The sequence below is a fragment of the Apium graveolens genome, chromosome 7 (assembly GCF_009905375.1).
Source record: "Apium graveolens cultivar Ventura chromosome 7, ASM990537v1, whole genome shotgun sequence".
Classification (NCBI taxonomy): Eukaryota; Viridiplantae; Streptophyta; class Magnoliopsida; order Apiales; family Apiaceae; genus Apium; species Apium graveolens.
The window spans coordinates 67,826,348-67,847,131 of record NC_133653.1 but is presented as its reverse complement, the minus strand read 5'-3'; positions in this window follow the sequence as shown (position 1 = coordinate 67,847,131).

The following is a 20,784-nucleotide window of genomic DNA, read 5'->3' as shown; positions in this document are numbered from 1 at the left end:
GGGAGCTGAGCCAAGACTTGGTCTTGCAATCGCTTCCGAGTTCGTTCTGCAGTTTGTTGTGAACTTTCACATGAATAAGTTGGATGTCAGCCTGGGCTGAACTCCAACATGTTGAAGACTGCGAAATCGAATTTTTCCCCTAAGAAGAGTTCTGTTCTTCTAATTGGTGAAGGTTCCAATCCTAAGAAAAGGAAGAGGACCCTTCCAAGAAGAAGAAAGTAGGTGAAGAAAACCCGGTTCCACCAAAAGCTGAAGACCCCAAGAGCAAAGTTGTTTGCTTTCACTGTAACAAGGTGGGCACTGGAAGAGGAACTGCAAGGTTTACCTTGCAGAATTGAAGAAGAAGGAGGGTAGTGAGACTACCGCTTCTGATTCAGGTATGTTCATGATAGAAGTGAATATGTCATTAAATCAAATTTCTACTTGGTATTAGATACCGCCTGTGGTTCTCATATCTGCAATTTGTTGCAGGACTAAGGAGAAGTAGGACTCTGAGGAAGAGGAGTGATTCTACTGATGGAAAGGAGCAAGAGTTGCTGCTAAAGATGTAGAATCATTTCATTTACATGCCTACGGGCAAGACTATTTTTTAAATAATTGTTATTTGTTCCCTCGATTGTGAGGAATATTATTTCTATTCCATGTTAGACTTGGCTGGATTTTCATTTATTATTGAATAATGAATGTTCTATTCTTAGATAATATTCTTTATGGACGTGGTACTTTAAATAATGGTCTGTATAAATGTGACATAATTTACTTCAGATTAAACAAACTAATAAAAGAAAAGGGATGATGAAGATCTCACTTCATTGTGGCACTGCAGTCTCCATTTAGTGGACATGGAGAAGGCTGCAGATTTGCTAAGGATTGGTACACAGATGTATGTGGACCAATGTCTAAGCAAGCATGGGTGGATTTCATACTTCATTACTTTCATAGATGATAGATCTAGATTCGGATATGTGTTTGATGAAACACAAGTCTGATGCCTTTGAAAAGTTCAAAGAGTATAAGTATGAAGTGGAGAAACAAACCAAAAATGGTATTATAACTCTTCGATCAGATCGAGGTGGTGAATACTTGAATGGAGAATTTCTGGATTATCTCAAAGAAAAGGGTATAGTCTCCCAGTGGACTCCTCCAGATTGGTATCTGAAAGGAGAAAACGAACTTTTGTTAGACATGGTTCGGTCCATGATGAGCTATGCGAATCTTCCAGTATTCCTATGGGTTATGCATTGGAAACCTCACCATATTTACTGAATAATGTGCCTTCCAAATCTGTTCCTCAAATTCCATATGAGATATGGAAAGAAAGGAAACCGAGTCTTAACACGTTAAGATTTGGGGATGTCCAGCTTATGTCAAGAAAGTTGACCCAGATAAGTTGGAATCTCGATCCGTAAAAATGTAGTTTTTGTGGGATCCTAAAGAGACTTTAGGGTATTACTTTTACACCGATCATCGGGTGTTTGTCTCCAGACATGCTACCTTCTTGGAAAAGGAGTTTATCCTTGAAGGAAACAGTGGGAGCAAAATTGAACTTGATGAAGTTCAAGAAGCACAAACTACTACGGATCAAGTGGAAACACCTGTTCAGACTGAACAACCTTCTGTGGAACAGCCCATTTGTAGGTCAGAGAGAGTGTCTCGCCAACCTGAGAGGTATTATGGCCTTGTCATTGAGAATGATAATGATTTGTCAATCATTGATGATGACAACCCTGTGACCTATAATGAGGCTATGAGTGTTGACTCAGAGAAATGGCAAGGTGCCATGAAATCCGAAATGGAATCTATGTATACGGTATACAAAAGATAGATTAGAGCAGATGGCCAGGTGGAGACCTTTAAAGCCAGGCTTGTGGCAAAAGGATTCAAACAAAGGCAACGGATTGACTTTGATGAAACCTTTTACCTGTAGCCCTGTTAAAATCAGTTCGGATTTTGCTTGCGATTGTTGCTTACTACGACTATGAGATCTGGCAGATTGCCAGATGGTTTTCTTTCCAAGGGAAATGAAAACCTAGTGTGTGTAAGCTGTTGCGAACCATATGTGGTTTAAAGCAAGCTTCTCGTAGATAGTCATCTTGTGTACACTAAACTATGCTTTGGCTTAGTTCCTAGTCTCCAGGGACAATTATTAGGGCTCTACTGGGTATAGGAATTTGTACACGAAGATAGTGTATGATCAATAAAGGATCTACCCCTTCCAGTGAAGGAAGAGAATGTTCTAAGCTGATCCACTTATGCTAGTTCAGGAATCTCTGGCCAGAGTGAATGAAATTAAAGGAGTTTCTAATTTACATAGAACTGAGCATAGTAAGTGGGAAAGCAAATGATTAAATTAGATAGGCTTGACACAAGATCCATGCCTTGTATTTAATCAGGACATTGGAGGGTAGAAAGAGTTAATTGTACGGTAACTATTCACTGACATGTTCTTGGTATTCTAAGCAGTGAATTCATATTATCCGGATAGTCGCGATATGTTGAGAAGCATCACTCATGATGTAGAATAAATAATTAATCAGTTAATTATATTTAGTAAATTTAATATTCATATAATAATTAATAAAAGTTTATTATTATTTATTTCTACTACCGGCATAATATTGAACCTACAGGGTCACACCATAAAAGAATATTTCCTTTGATGAATAATGAGAGAGAGAATTATTTTTCTAAAAAGTTAAAAAAAGGAATAATGATTAAAATAGTTTTAATTATTATTAAAGCATTTTATGAAGATAAAATGTGGGGTTTTAAAATATATAAAGATAATTATAAAACCCTAGGAGAGTCCTATAATAGAATGAGATGGATGCTCATTGACACAACACACAATTTTGGTTTTATGAAAACCCTAGCCTTCCATCTTCTTCTTCTCTCTCTCTCCCAAAACTCCATTTTTATAAAAAGCTTAGTTTATAAAAAAGGTTCATCGAAGAGGATCGTTCTTGATGGATACTGGTAGAGTGCTTCACACACTGAGGAGCAAACTGCTAGCACTCCAAGTTTATAAAGCTTCGATTCAAGAGGTATGGTTTCGATTCCTCAGTTTTTCCCTTTTATATGTTTTTCTATATATTGCGGTATATGGTTTTTACGGAATAATTGTTATCTCACGCTTCCGCTCATCCGTAAATTCCTTCAAGAAGAACAGGAAGACTATACTCACTCAAGAGTATGAACACTTTGACTCAAAGCCTAATGAGTCATTGACTGATTTATATGACAAATTTGTCAAACTCTTGAATGATTTGTCACTAGTTGATAAGGAGTATGATCTTGAAGATTCAAACCTTAAATTCCTGTTAGCTCTTCCGGAAAGTTAGGATTTGAAGGCCATAATATAAGAGACAACTATAATCTTGAAGAAAACAACTCTTGATGAAATTTATGGGATGCTCAAGACTCATGAACTTGAGATGGAACAAAGAAGCAAGAGGAAAGGAGGAAAGTCAAGGACAGTTGCTCTTAAGGCTGAGGAAGAATCCCCCAAAGCAGCTACCTCAAGGAAATGCAAGGGAAAAGCGCTCATCACAAAGTCTGATACTGAGTCATCAAGTTCTGATAGTCATGATGACTCAGAAACTGAAAGCTTGCCTGAGATGGATGCTGATGAAGAGATGATGAAGCTGTGTGCTCTTATGGTGAAAGGAATCACAAGGATTGCATACAGAAAATTCATGAAGGGAAAGAAGTTTTCCAGGAAAGGTGCAAGTTCTGATAAGAAGAGTTTCAGAAAAATCTGAAGGCAAAGGAGGGAAGTCTGACAGAGGAGATTACACAAATATCAAATGCTACAACTGTGGTGAGAAAGGCCACATATCTCCTGATTGCAAGAAAGTGAAGAGTGACAAAGGCAAGGCTCTTGTCACAAAGAAGAAAAGCTAGACAGACACTTCAGATTCTGAAAGTGAGGAGAACTATGCCTTGATGGCAAATGCTGATAGCAGTTCTGAAGCTGCTGAGTTAAAGGTACCTCAAACTACTTATGCCTTTCATACTGATGATATTAATGAGTTGAGAAGATATCTTAAAACTATGTTCATTAGTTATAGAGATCAAACTTTAACATGTGAAAGATTAACTTCTGAAAATCTTGCCTGTAAAAAGAGGAATGATTATTTAGAAAAAGAGTGTAGTCATGTTCCATCAAACTCAGAAAGATAGAGATGATGCTTTCTATATTAGGGATGAAGTACTTAAAATGAATGAATCTCTAAAAACTGAGTTAGAAAAGGAAAGAGAGATTATCAGGACTTGGACTAACTCTGGCAGAACAACTCAGAATTTGTTAAGTAGTGGAAACTGGAAAGAGGGCTTAGGTTATAGAGATGATAAGAATGATAAAAGAACTGTAGAAATTAAGCCTATAGTTGTTAAACAAAAGCCAAAGGTAAAACCTGTTAAGTTTGTGGCTGTAAAGTCTGATAATGAAAAAATCAGAAGTTAAAGAGGAATTAACTTCAGACAAACTAAAACAGGAAAAGCCAGCTGAAGTTAACGTAGGCTTAATGACAAAGAAGCAGCTTAAGCATAAGCTGAAAGATGTTAAGAATGTAAACAAGGTAAAGTCACCTAGGAAAAATAGGAATGGAAAGGAAGGTGTGAATAAAAGCAATGATTATAAGCCTGTTCTTAATGCTCCTAGAAAAACATGTCATAACTTTGGAAGTTCTAACCATCTGGCTTCTTTTTGCAGAAAAAATAAGACCATAAACTCCTTACCTTCAAGTCAGGAGTTAAGAGTCAGTCTTTTAGATATAGGCCACAAAATCCTTGTTTTCATTGTGGTAGTTTATGGCATTCCATTTATACTTGTAAGGAATATCATAATTTGTACTATGATTATTATCAAATAAAACCTTCTTTAAAGAAAGTTAGCATTGTTCCTTCTAGTGTAAGTTCTGATACAAAGTCTGATAGTGTAAATGTTGATAAAAAAAATGTTAACATAAACTCTGATGCTAAATCCGCTGCAAATGTTAACAAACTTAATAAGGCCAAAGGATCCAAGCAAGTCTAGGTCCTTAAAACTAATCATTAGTGGTCTTTATGATTGGAGGGCAACAGGTGAACATCCTAGTTCTGGACAGTGGATGTTCAGGACATATGATTGGAAATAAAGCCCTGCTATCAGACTTTGTGGAGAAAGCTGGCCCAAGTATTTCTTATGGAGATGGCAACATTGGAAAAACACTGGGATATGGCAATATCAATCTTGGGATATCATCATTGAGAAAGTAGCTCTGGTCTCAGAACTCAAACACAATCTACTGAGTGTTAGTCAAATCTGTGACAAAGGTTATCATGTGGATTTCTTTGAAGAACACTGTGAAGTTGTAAGCAAATCTACAGGCAAAGTTGTTCTTAAAGGATACAGGCATGGTAACATTTATGAAGCCAAGCTTTCAACAAGTACTGATGGTTCTGCAATCTGTCTGTTAAGTAGAGCATCAATTGAAGAAAGCTGGAATTGGCACAAGAAACTCTCTCATTTAAATTTCAACAATATAAATGAACTAGTCAAGAAAGATCTTGTGAGAGGACTACCAAAATCAGTATTTGCTCCTGATGGCCTTTGTGATTCATGTTAGAAGCTAAAACAAAGAAAATCTTCATTCAAGAGCAGGACTGAATCATCAATTCTTGAGCCTTATCACCTACTACATGAATCAAGTAGGAATTTTCTGCTCCTGGAACTCCACAACAAAATGGAGTTGTTGAAAGAAAGAATAGAACTCTTATAGAAGCTGCACGAACTATGCTTGATGAAGCAAAGCTACCAACCTATTTTTGGGCTGAAGCTGTGCAGACTGCTTGTTTTACACAGAATGCTACACTCATTAACAAGCATGGAAAGACACCATATGAGATGGTGAAGAAAAAGAAGCCAAATCTGAAGTATTTTCATGTATTTGGATGCAAGTGTTTTGTTCTTAAGACTCATCCTAAACAGCTATCCAAATTTGATTTAAAAGCTGATGAAGGAATTTTTGTTGGATATCCACTTTCCACAAAAGCCTTCAGAGTCTACAATTTAAGAACAAGGGTTGTCATGGAATCTATCAATGTCTCCGTTGATGATAAGAGGATTACTGGACTTGAAGATTTCAATGAACATGATCAGCTGAGATTTGAAAATGAAGATTTAAATTCTGATACTGTAAATCCTGACAGTCCAAATCCTGATACTACAAACTCTGATGGATTAAACTCTGATGTTATTGAAACTGTGGTGACTACGCCAAAGGAAGATGCACATGTGCAGGGGGAGCATACTGAAGATACAACCACATCTCAAGAAACATCAGAACCTATAACTAGCTCTTCAAGTTCTGATTCATCAAGTTCTGATGAGCTAAGTTCTGATAAGTCTGGAAACGCAAATTCTGAAGGATCCAACTCAAAGAGCATAGTTTCAGGGGGAGCATCAGAAAATGTTGATGAAGATAGCATAGATCATGGGAGAGCATCCAGTTCTAGAGAAAACCTTCCATCTGCAAGGAAGTGGACTAAATCACATACACCTGACTTCATAATTGGAAATCCTGATGCAGGTGTCAGAACTAGAACAGTTACATCAAATGAATGTCTTTATAATTCTTTCCTTCTCAGACTGAACCAAAGAAAGTGGAAGAAGCTCTTCAAGATGCTGATTTAGTGCAAGCAATCCAGGAAGAGTTAAATGAATTTGAAAGAAACAAAGTCTGGACCCTAGTGCCAAGACCAAAGAACAGATCTGTTGTTGGTACAAAGTGGGTTTTCAGAAACAAAACTGATAGTGATGACATAATTATAAGGAATAAAGCAAGGCTGGTTACAAAAGGATATTCTGAACAGGAGGGAATTGATTATGATGAAACATTTGCACCAGTTGCTAGATTGGAAGCCATACGGATATTTTTGGCTTATGTTGCTCACAAAAAGTTTACTGTCTTTCAAATGGATGTAAAAAGTGCTTTTCTCAATGGAGAATTGGAAGAGGAAGTATATGTTGAACAACCTCCAGGTTTGTAGATTCAAAATTTCCTAATCATGTCTACAGACTAGACAAAGCACTTTATGGCCTTAAGCAAGCTCCAAGAGCATGGTATGAGACTTTGGCTCAGTTTCTTCTGGAAAGTGGATTTAATAGATGAAGTATTGACAAAACACTATTCTACCTCAACCATGGAAAGGGACTTACTTTTGGTGCAGATATATGTTGATTATAATGACTCGTGTATTTTTGAATTATTTAAATAGGTAATTATGGAAGTATTAATTAAACAAAATATGTGTCTTGGTTTTGGTAGTAGTATGTTGATATATACTATTTGTCTGTGATTTATTGGTGTAAAGGATTGGAATGTGTAGTTAAAGATTGAGTTATATTATTCTGTTTTACTTTTTTAAAGGTGATTTTATTAGAGTTTTAAATCCGTAAATATTTGGATTGTCTCTAAAATTAGTTTTATGATTCTATAATTTTAATAATTATTTTTGGGATTTTACAAAATTTAAATATCAATATTTTATCAATTATTTAACCCTGTATGATTTTCTGATTACATTTAATTGTAAATTCTGTATTTAATTCCAGACTTCTTCAAAAATTACGAATCTCATTTTATTTAAGTTTGGAATATTTCGAGAATTTTAAAATTATTTTGGAAATTTTCGGGATTTATTTCACCCCGCGCGTCGATTCGTTTAATTGCTAAAAGTGGGTATAAATTGCCTTTCAGAAATTATTTTAAAATTACGAAATTTATGTTTTTGTAAACTTCGGGATATTTGTAATATTTTAAGACTATTTTTATGATTTTTTGAATTGTTTTATGCGCAACTTGGTTCAATAAAATATAAAACGCGGGTTAAAACCGGGCTTCCAGAAGGGGGAAACATACGTGTCACATTCTAGGGAATTAAAAAGAAATGTGGCAGTGTTCTGTTGCTCTGTTAATATGTATCAGCTGTTCTTGAATTAAAATAATAATAAAATAAAAATGCAAAACAAACAGATAAGAGAAAAAATAAAACGGGGAAGAACAGGCAGCCAGCAATTGTGAAAACATCAATCCCTCTTAGTCCCTTATCTGTGTTCCTCATCTCCCTTATCCCTCTTCTCTTCACTCCCGCTTTCACTCTATCTTTTCACCATGTTCTTTCTCGTGATTCTCTGGTTCGAGCTCGCCGCCGATGAGTTCTTTTCCGGTTAGCTGCTCTGTTTCTGGTTGCCTGACTTCGGTTTAGATGTGGTCAGTTGAATATATATACACACACATATGCTTGTGTATATCACAGTCGAGCTTTTTGTTTTGCTGTTGTTGTGTGTCCGTTTTTCTGGGTTACCGCCGGTTTCTCCGGCAAGGTGGCCCTGTGATGAGTGTGTGCGTGATTAACACGCATGTGTGACGTGTGTGTATTGTGCACTGTATTTGTGTTGTAGTTGCTGTCGGTTGTGCTATCTCGATTAATTCTGAAACTTAATTGTTATTTTCTGCAGGATGTATTTCATTAAGGTTTCGTGAAATAAATTTATTCGCGCAGAAATAATTATTTTAATCGGCGGAATTCGCGCTGGAAATCCAAATTTCATCGGATACCTGCAAATTTTGCCGTCGTCGACGATGAGCTTCGGCGAGTCGACGGTGGACGGTGATGAATTTATTCTGAGTCCTAATTTTTATAGAATAAATAAAATGGGTTGTGTAATTAGTTTCGTATGGGAATGGTTGTGGAATTGTGAAAATTGGATTGTGATTGTGTTATTGACGTCGATGATGTTTCGACGGGTAGTCCGATAAACAAAGGGAACGCTGTCCGATTTCCGGGAAATCGAACTACGGAAATACGAGAGCGTATCTGAGGATTATCGGGACGTCGAGAGAGTATAAGTAAATACCTCTACGTATGTTTTATACAAAACCTAATTGTATGTTGCGTTGAATGTTCGGTCCAAAACTCAATAACCCTAATCTCGTAAAATAACGAGTATACGTATTTTCTGAAAACGAGCACCGAACCAATTTTCGAGAACGTGAACCCTAAGTGATACGTGTATTATTATATGAAGTATGTTATGAGTCGGATTTTGTTAACGTTCGGGTAGATTGTTAGCGAGGATATGTCAAGCATAATCGAATGTCTAAGTTAGGATGTTTCGACCTTGTAGGTTCTAGTCGGAATGCCCGAGAATTGGAATTAGATGAAAGATAGTTGGTGGTGAGTCGAAAAGCTCAGTAAGGTTCCAATCAAAGGACTTAAGTGTTGAGGTCGAATCCAGAGTCGGCTCAGAGCCAATCAGTAATAGTTGTAAAGCCCTGTAAGGCAAGTATTTCTGAACTTTTCTTCAAATATATTACCAATGTTTTCGAACTATTTTATAACATGTCGTTATTATTCAAAATAACTCATGTTTTATATTGCAAGTGTTTTAAACTATTTAAACTTGAACCCTGATTTTCTTGATCTTGAGACATAAGCCTTATTCTTTGTAAACCGTCCTTTGTTGATCCTCAGACACCAAACCATATAAATAAGATACTATTCCCCAAATGTATGACTACCAAACACCAAACACTGGAAGAAAATTGTTTGAAAACACAGAAACTTTTATACCCCAACTATTCTTTATAACATCAAAGAACCATACCTTGAAAAATCATTATTTGTCTAATACTTGATCCTTTTACAGGCTGAAAATCATTTCTTATACATACCCTGATACACCCTTGTGATACCCATGAATCGCATTACGCTTTTATACCAATGCTTTATCGCTGTAGATTATGATCTTGCTTATTGAATTACATTGTTTATTACAATGAATTGTTTTAAAATTGGATAGTTTTCTTTGTGTGGACTAGATTCGTGGTCAGACCTGATTCGTGGTCAAATTAGGCCAATGTGTGCCTTGGATCCAGTTCGTAGAGCAGAGCTGTGTGCTTCACTCGGGGTTAGTGCGTGACTGATCAGCAGCCTAACCTTGGTTTTTAAAACTTAAAATGAATATCTAATTCTAATGATTAGTTAAAAAGAAACTTGATTCCTCTGAATCATTTCATTTGATCATTGTTTAACCTCAGTTATCGTTATTATGACTTGCTGAGCTAGTTAGCTCACTCTTTCGAATCTTTTTATATATTTTACAGTTGAAAATGATATGGATTATAATGAAGTTCCTCAGTCCAGAGTGCAGGCTAAGGTTCCGGATTGAGTTGGATCGAGCTAGAATGAGCTTCATTCGGTAGGGAGATAGTAAGATTGTAAGATGGATTTCATTATCAGTTGTAAGTTAAAATTAGTTGGGATTTGTTACCTTGTAATAAAAGTTAAGGTTGTGGCTTGTTTTCATACTTTAACCTGTTGCGATCCGTGGCTATGTAAAGTAGGGTCATTGCAAAGAATATTTCATAGACAGGTTTGTGTATTGTATATGTGTTGTGGACCCCAAACTTCTGACCCGGGTTTGGAGGGCGCCACAGGTTGGTATCAGAGCTACAGGTTATAAGTCACTGAAACAAGCCTAGATTGTCGGGATTGGGTAGAGGGTTAGGATTAGGAATAGGAAATAGAAAGATAAGACGTTGTGAGGTTGAGCGTGATTGTATAGTAGGTCTCTGGCACGGTTCGTATTGCGATTCTGGATTCTTAACTTGCGACGTGTTTTCCAGACAACAGCAATGGCAGATCCTGATTTCCTTGTATCGTTTGACTGTTTGGAACTTTCCGCTCGAGGATCGTCATCCTTTCTCAGATTTGATTTGCACCTTGTTCCTCCATCAGTATTAATGGTACTACCTTATGTTATGACAGTTGCCCCTCTTCAAGCTATTCTACGCTATTTTACCACCTCTTGATATGAGACGACCTATTTAAGAACCTCCATTTGTTTATTCTTGGTTTACTGGACATTCGATTGTGAGTGTATCTCTCCAGTTTACCCTATACCCTGTTCTATACCCCAGTTTAAAATTTGTCCTATGAAGCAATTGTACCTATGAGGATGGATTCGGGAATTGCAGTAAATGGTGAGTACTTGAAATATAAATAAAGGTGAGAAGAAGTCTAGAAAGAAGATTCCGGTGTTCCGAAGGATAATTGTTACCAGATTAAAAGAAGCCATTAGTGATTAGGCCACCCATGACTAGCTTGTGGAATGGATTAGATAAGTATTGAAAAGAGAGTTAGAGGAGATTATGGTTTTGGAGTTTTCTTGAAGATAATTAATGGTGTTATGACAATGTGATATATTTATAGTAACAAGGTGATGTGACATCAGCTGATTTGTTGACTATTGGATAGCTTATTCTACTTAACTACTGCAACGATAATGTCGGGAGTATTACCAGTACGGAAGCTTTGATGTGAAGCTATGAATAAGATGACATGCAACGACAATTGAAGTTTCGTCGATTAAGGAAGGCAAATGGACACGATAAAGGAGAAAAGGTAGATTGAAGTGGACGGACTTTTATGTGATTATTTCTTTAACTTGGTACCTTGTTATAGGTAAGAAGGACAACAACCAACTCATATAGTAAGGACAACCAAGTGTGAGATTTTCAAAATTTTCTTAAACAAACTCTCGAAAGAGATTTTCTTAACAAATTTTCAAAGGCTGTTTTAATAAAATAAGTTTTAAACCTTGGTTGTCAAGTTACTACTTGAGTTTCTTGGTTTTTAAAAGACCTGGATTACCTGGAAGGATGTTTGTTTCAGACTTAGTATTGTTAATTCAGAGAACAAAGTAACCCGCGATTATGAAGAAGTTGATTATTCTTAACGGTTTGACAAGGTTAATAACAAAATTCGTGTACAGAGTGATTATTCATCCAGTTGCAGAGATCATAAAAGTTTAAAGAATTCATTGATTTAAAAGGAGCCTGGGCATGATCGAAGAAGATTGGGAAGATTTCCAGACATTTTCTAAAAGAAGAATATTACTAACAAAAGGATCATTATGTCGAATGATTCGTGGTTATTATAAATTAAAAAGAGGAAACTCGAAATTAACTGGTGGGAACGCCATTATGATCGAATTGTTAAAATATTATACGTGTAGATATGATGTTACAGACGCAAGACTTAACAAGTAAGAATCTACCAGAATGCTTAATTTGCGAAGGCATTTCAACGTATTTTCTAAAATTGTTATATGGAACAATGGGAATATAATCGAACAAGCTCGAAAGATGAATACAAGTGAAATATGGATGGTGACCAATGGTGTCGTTCTTGTCTTCAAATGTTACAGCGTATATTCCTCTTTAATTTCTAAAAAGATATGACTTTCTTTTTTTAATAAACTCTTTATGATGATATCAAAAAGAAGGATATTGCATTCCTTTCAAATTTGAATTGTTCCCCTTAAGTTTTGCTCTCTGATTGGGACAAACAGTGTTATGGTGAGACGCTTTGTCAGGATGACGAAGAGTCGGGTGGGACGCCACCTAATCATGTGTTGTATACCATATGGTACGAAAGACTGGCCATCTTAAGTACCAATGTGTTTGTCTCATTCATATTCAAATCCTTACTTCTTCTTTCTTTTCAACTCTAATTTTTGTTAAATTTTGAATCCTTCTAGTCATTTCGTTGTACTGTCGTTCCTTGCAAGAGGTTTTCAAGCAGAAATCAACGTATCCTGAATCAAGCGGACGAAGTTCCATCCACCTCTTATGCATGGAAAGGAAATAAGGGCACATGACGAGGATTGCAAATCACTAGCCCCAGTGAAGGATCCACTAAGAGTCAAGGGAATCTACTCCAATAAGGAATACGTCTCCAAAAATGATAGCTTATGAATTGTCTGTGAAATAGGTTATTCAGAATACGTATGCGGTGACGTGAATGATTATGGTGAATACCTTATGTGTTAAAGTATTAGAAGATGTGAGAGTGTTAGGTCCCAATGTGTTTGTAGAAGGGGGGTTGAATACAAACAGTACCGAATAATCGAATTAAATGCGGAATAAAAAATGTGAAACAAAATTCAAGTTAAATAAAATATTATTAAACTTGAAAGGTGTTACAACAACTGTATCGATTACAAGGAATTAATCTCAAATTAATTATCACAAATCTAGAATAATTCGACATGAACTTTTTCTATTTTCGTAATATTTAGAATCAAATGCTAAACGCAATTTGAGATTAAGTTCTAGGGATTTTGATCCGCTAGATTGTTACACAAGAACAAGATAAATAATTCTAGTGGTTTGGATTTAACTTTACAAACTAGAAATGAGATCTTGAATTAAGCAGATGAAAAATTGAATGTTTCAGAGGCGGCTGCTTTTGCTTTCTGTGTTCTTGTTTTGTGTTCTGTGTTGGATAATGTGAATGAATGCTTCTACTTCTTTTAATCAATTCAGCCGAATGAAAATAGAGCTGGTATGACAATCCTTTGGCTCAGTAAGACAATCGGTAGGACTATCTTTAGAGCTAGCAAGACAATCAGAATGAACTAGCAAGACTTTCGGTATGACAATCAATTGTCATACCGATTGTCATAGTAGTTCAAACTAGATTATTTTTGCTGAATTAATAAGTGATTTTAATCTAATAATAATTTGGTAAGACAATCAACTGAATTAGCATGACTTTCGGTATGATTATTGATTGTCATACCGATTGTCATACTAATACAATTAGTTGTCTTTTTGGAATTAAAACAGATTTTAACCAATTAAAAATTCTGAAAAACCTTAATATTAATTCTGAATTAATTAATCAATTAATTTAATTAATCAATAAATTAATCTTTGCAGATATAATTTATTTTCTTAATTAAATTATATGACTTAATTAATTAATAGAGAATTAATACTAATCCTTGAGTAGCAACCAATCTTCTGAATATCTTCTGAAAATCACTGTAGAATTATGAATCAATTCCACCACTTCAACATTGACACTCGATGTACTGTCTGGTTCATGAGTGACTAACTTCTGTGATGTTTCTTCAAGTCTTGACCTTGATACTCTTAATTTTCTTCAGATTAAATCCTTGTAATTAATTGATACTCTGACGAGATCTCTGTCACTTGATTAAATCCACACTCTTGATTTATATCACTGAGGCATGATCAATTTCTTGAACTTCTTCCAGTGAATTAATTCCTCAAGTCTTGTAGATGAACCTTATTTCTGAATCCTTTGACAGATATTACTCTGTGAGATCTCTTTGACGGTAGATCCACTATTTACTTATTACATTCCTTATTTGAGTTGAGTTGAATCCTCGAATATACAAATAGGCTATGACATATGACTTACAATCTCCCCCTATTTGTTTGTTAGACAATAACACACAAATACCTAGATGATAACTCAACTAACAAATAAGAAAAAGATATAAAAAGAAATGTAAAGTAAATAGTAGAAAAGTTCTGGACTAGATTTAACATTTTCCAGATTCCAAGTAGATGTTCCTCTAGACTGAACATATCTTCAAGTAGTTCCATCTTCATTTGTACAACCACATTTCCTGTTGAGAAGCCCATATCTCTCTTGCTTCTCCCCCTGTGAGAATCAACTGATTAAAGAAGATCACCTTTGTTTACCACCTCTCCCGTATAATAGGATCCGCAGATAAAAACCAATGGTACTCCCCTTTTGAAAACAGCTTCTTCCCTTACTAGAAAATCACCTTGTGTTTACCACCTCTCCCGTACAATAGGATCCGTAGTTACAAACAACAATGGTGTGGTATAGTGTACATATGATCTTTTTCTTCCTCCCTGCTATTTCTTCCCAACTAACAAATAAATAAGAAAAAGATATAAAAAGAAATACAAAGTAAATAGTAGAAAAGTTCTGGACTAGATTTAACATTTTCCAGATTCCAAGTAGATGTTCCTCTAGACTGAACATATCTTCAAGTAGTTCCATCTTCATTTGTACAACCACATTTCCTGTTGAGAATCCCATATCACTCTTGCTTCTCCCCCTGTGAGAATCAACTGATTAAAGAAGATCACCTTCGTTTACCACCTCTTCCGTACAATAGGATCCGCAGATAAAAACCAATGGTACTCCCCTTTTGAAAACAGCTTCTTCCCTTACTAGAAAATCACCTTGTGTTTACCACCTCTCCCGTACAATAGGATCCGTAGTTACAAACAACAATGGTGTGGTATAGTGTACATATGATCTTTTTCTTCCTTCCTGCTATTTCTCCCCCTTAGTTGAAGAATCCTCCAAACTATTTCTTAAGCTTTATCTCCCCCTTAAAGAAGGAATGTATGTCATCGTCTGAAGGAGTTCTCATATTCACTTGGTTGGAAAAGAAATAACAAGTAGTTTCTCTTTCTTCCTCACTGTGAGTGTGTGATTCTGTTTAGTGTACCTCACATGTGTTTCACTCTTCTCTCCACTCGTGTTTACACTCATTCTCATAAGTGTATCACTCTTCTCTCCACTCGTGTTTACACTCATTCTCACAAGTGTATCACTCTTCTCTCATAGCTCCATAATCCAGCTGTACCTGCAAGGAAAATCACCTTAGCCATCCTTAAGGAGGTCACAGGTGGTGCAATGGGAGTTCGCAAATCCCCATCCTAGTTAAACTCGTCAGATGAATCTGAGTCATAATCTACAAGTTGCTAGTTTCCCTTTTAGGGTTCCAGATTTGAATTCTGGGAAGGTAAATAATGATCCAACGAATTTAGCATAAAGATCAAAGTTCCCTTCTAATGTCTGTGAAGACATTTCCTTGTGACTCATCAGGTAATATCTGAATCATTGTCAACAAGTTGCCGATCTGCACCTATGTCAGATCCACTATCCGCAGATGCATCCAGGGGACTTAAGCCTGGGGAGGTAGACACTGACCACTGACATATGGCTTTTGGATCAGTATCCTCTCCTAACACCTGTAAAGGCAATTGGTCCATTAACGAACCTTAAACAATCGAATATGACCTTAAAATGGTCGAAACTCTTGTTTCCGTCAACTCATCCTTTATGTGTGTAACCTTTCCTTGTGCATCAAGAATTGTTTATTTTTGAAGTGGTGACACTACATCGGATGCCTTGGCCGACAGGCAAAATTCAATAGACGCACCCTGTTGAGAGAATGAATCTAGTAACTATTTTTGTGCCTTTTCAGCCATTATATCTTTTTGAGAAGATGTATGGGGGCTAGCAGTTGTCTCGGTTTAAATACTACTCATCTATGTAGGAGACAGAGCTACTGGGTTGACTACAGAACCTTCCTTATATGGTGCACTAAGGCACTATCTCCCTCACGCTCATTCATACTACATTTAGTGGTAAGAGAGTGTTGGTTGGATCTAGTTTATTGTGATTGTCTTTACAGTCTGGGATAGATGTTGTGGGTTTTCAACCTCATGACTGTCAATGAAAGAAAGTCATTGGAGACTGAACCTGTATCACAGAATATATGGTAATAGAGAGAAAATGATTTACAATAGTGATTTCAAAAGATTTTTCATTAAATAAGAAATCACTAATGTATAAAGAAGTTTGAGTTCAATAATAGCATTATCAATATATCACTGCACATATAAAACAATATGATTGTGCCTAGTGATAAGAGAGTTATAAATATGACGATTGCTTGAGCAGTATAATAGTTCATACCATCCTGTAGTGAGATTGTGAAGAAGAGATTGCATAGTCCAATAGATCTGCAACTGCAAAGTCCATGAACTGAGGTGCATTGACTTCCTCTTTTGACTCACCAACCAGGAGTACACTTGTACACATCTTACTAGAGTCCAATTCCAAGTGTAATGTGCATCAGGTGCCTGATATGTCGTAATATTCTCAAGTCTCGTCACTGGTGCTATATGTTAGATACTGCTTCCTGATAATAACCTAGCACAATATACAAAATTTCACTGATAACATATCCAGCTTGCAAACACCCATATCCCTCAGATAAACCTTTGCTGTTATCTCCAAAGGTAACCAGTGGGCCAGCTTTCTCAATCCACATTTGATAGCAGGGCTCTATCTCCGGTCATATGTCTTGATGATCCACTGTCAAGAATCCACACTACCGGTTACACTTGTTTAATGCCCTGCACTACAAATGGATTAGACCTTCTTCGGAACCCAAACTTGGTTGGGCCCGACATACTTGTAGAATTGTCCTTTGTCAGGCAAAACAACATTTTTAATTTTAATGGTCTCAATATCCTCAATAACTGAACATTTGACCTTATAAACAGCCTTAACAAATTTCTGTTTAGGCTTAGGCACAAATGTCTCATTTCTAGCCTTAGAAGGACTAGCAGTCTTAGACCTATCATGCTTATTGTTATTCACATGCTGACGAGGAGTAGTCTTATCATTAGAAACATGCTTACCATTAAAATAAGCATACATCATATTAAAAGCACAAGACATACAATTAGAAACACCACATGCTTTATGAGAGTGATTAATAGTAGGCAATTTATGCATAGCAGACATGGCATTTTTGTTATCCAACTCATGTGTGTCTGAGTTAGTCTCAGTTGCTTTCACAACTTTGACTGGAACTTTCGACACACTTGACTTGGAAACAACCTTCTCATTAGCATGATCTTCAGCACGTATTTCTTCCTGAATAACAGAAGAGGTCGCATCAAATGGTTCGACAATTGATGATTTATAGAGGGGTTCATCAACACCCTTAAGCACATGTGGTACTTCCCTCCCTTTAGCACAGACACGAGGAGGGGAGTTTATGCCTAATTCTCCAATAGCAACATTGTAATCATAACCTATTCCAGATATTTGATTAACAGATTGCTTACTGTAGAACTCTTTAGCCTTCGAACAAGAATTGAAGTAGGCTCTAACCTTAGTCTCAAGACCGGTGATCTTGTCTTTGAGAATAGTTTCAAGTTTTCTATAACAGTCAACTCTATTCTCTAGAAAAGATACTTGTTCTTTTAATTTTTCTTGATTAATGTGCACAAGTCTTAATTCATTGACCTCTTTCTCAAGGTCTGTGATCTGTAAACTTAACAGTTCATTATCATGACGTGCACAATCTAAGTTACCTCTTAGATGATAAACCATTTCAGCATCAGAAAGTTTTACCTCTATTCTTGACGATGAAGCTTTTCCATCAATAGCCATAAGAGCAAGATTTCCTTCATCTTCATCTTCACTGTCAGTATCATCCCAGCTTCTTTCCTTTGCCAGATAAGCCCTTTCAGAGTTCTTTCTTACTTGCTTTGGCTTCCTATATTCTGTGGCAAAGTGTCCCAACTCATTGCAGTTATAGCATCTAATGGTGCTCCGATCAACCATCCATGTTTTGCATCCACCACTGCTGATGTTAGAGGATGAAGATCCACCTTTCTGGAATTTGTTGTAGTTGGGCTTGTACTTAAGCTTGGGATTCCTCTTGAATCTGATATGGAGAATCTCTTGACAATTTGGGCCATTGACTTGTCTTCCAATTGCTCCAGCTCTTCCAAGGAATAAAAATCATCACTTGATTGATTTGTAGTAGGAGGATCATATTTTGCTACTAACATATTTTCCTCAGCCTTGGAACACTGTACCATTCTCTCCAATTGTTGAGATTGCTGTTGTTGTTGACCTTCAGCTACAAGTGCAGTAGATGTACTGACCATTCTATCCTTCCCGTAGACTTCCTTCTGTTGAATCTGCTCCAACTCATAGGTTTTTAACACTCCATAGAGCCTGTCCAAAGAAATCTCACTCAGATCTCTAGCTTCTCTAATGGCAGTGATTCTATGTTCAAGATGAGTTGACAGTGTTAAAAAGGAACTTTTTGTTGACCTCCCTGATTGAATAATATTTCCCATTTATGTTCAGGTTGTTGATCAACGCATTGTACCTCTCAAACACTTCAGTAATTCCTTCTCCTGGATTTGATTTAAAATATTCATACTTAGAGGTTAGGATCTCCAACTTGTTCTCCCTAACTTCCTCTGTGCCTTCATTGATCACCTCAATAGTTTCCCACATGTGTTTGGAATTTTTACAGTTCATCACATGTCTGTTCATCAAGGGATCAAGGGAATCAATTAAAATTAACTGAAGGCTGGCATCCAATGAGGCTTCATCTTTTTCAGCAGGAGAAAAATCCTCAGGATCTTTAGGATAGGTTCTGTCTTTGGTGATCACAACATCATCTACTATCACCTCCGGTTCAATAACCATCGGAGTTCTTATCCCCTTCTTTAACAAGTTTGAATATTTGGGATTTGCCACTTGTAAAAATAAGAGCATCTTCTTCTTCCACATAATATAATTCTCTTTAAAAATTGTGGAATTTTAACGGTTCCAACTTTTTGTGAAGTCATTATGAATTTTTGAATGAATAAAAATTCAAGGAGTTGAAAAATCACAAAAGTCTAGGATCTTGATTTGTTCGTTAATCAGAAGGCTCTGATACCAATTGTTAGGTCCCAATGCGTTTGTAGAAGGGGGGGTTGAATACAAACGGTACCGAATAATCGACTTAAATGCGGAATAAAAAAAATGTGAAACAAAATTCAAGTTAAATAAGAATATTATTAAACTTGAAAGGTGTTACAACAACTGTATCGATTACAAGGAATTAATCTCAAATTAATTATCACAAATCTAGAATGAATTCGACATGAACTTTTTCTATTTTTGTAATAATTAGAATCAAATGCTAAACGCAATTTGAGATTAAGTTCTAGGGATTTTGATCCGCTAGATTGTTACACAAGAACAAGATAAATAATTCTAGTGGTTTGGATTTAACTTTACAAACTAGAAATGTGATCTTGAATTAAGCAGATGAAAAATGGAATGTTCCAGAGGCGGCTGCTTTTGCTTTCTGTGCTCTTGTTTTGTGTTCTGTGTTGGATAATGTGAATGAATGCTTCTGCTTCTTTTAATCAATTCAGCCGAATGAAAATAGAGCTGGTATGACAATCCTTTGGCTCAGTAAGACAATCGGTAGGACTATCTTTAGAGCTAGCAAGACAATCAGAATGAACTAGCAAGACTTTTGGTATGACAATCAATTGTCATACCGATTGTCATAGTAGTTCAAACAGATTGTTTTTGCTGAATTAATAAGTGATTTTAATCTAATAATAATTCTGGTAAGACAATCAACTGAATTAGCATGACTTTCGGTATGATTATTGATTGTCATACCGATTGTCATACTAATACAATCAGTTGTCTTTTTGGAATTAAAACAGATTTTAACCAATTAAAAATTCTGAAAAACCTTAATATTAATTCAGAATTAATTAATCAATTAATTCAATTAATCAATAAATTAAACTTTGCAGATATAATTTATTTTCTTAATTAAATTATATGACTTAATTAATTAATAGAGAATTAATACTAATCTTGAGCAGCAACCATTCTTCTGAAAATCTTCTGAAAATCACTGTCAATTATGAATCAATTCCACCACTTCAATGTTGACACTCGATGTACTATCTGGTTCATGAGTGACTAACTTCCGTGACGTTTCTTCAAGCCTTGACGTTGATACTCTTGATTTTCTTCAGACTAAATCCTTGTAATTAATTGATACCCTTACGAGATCTCTGTCACTTTATTAAATCCACAATCTTGATTTATATCACTGAGGCATGATCAATTTCTTGAACTTCTTCCAGTGAATTAATTCCTCAAGTTTGTAGATGAACCTTGTTTCTGAATCCTTTGACAGATATTACTTTACGAGATCTCTTTGACGGTAGATCCACTATTTACTTATTACATTCTTATTTGAGTTGAGTTGAATCCTCGAATATACAAATAGGCCTATGACATATGACTTACAATTGAGAT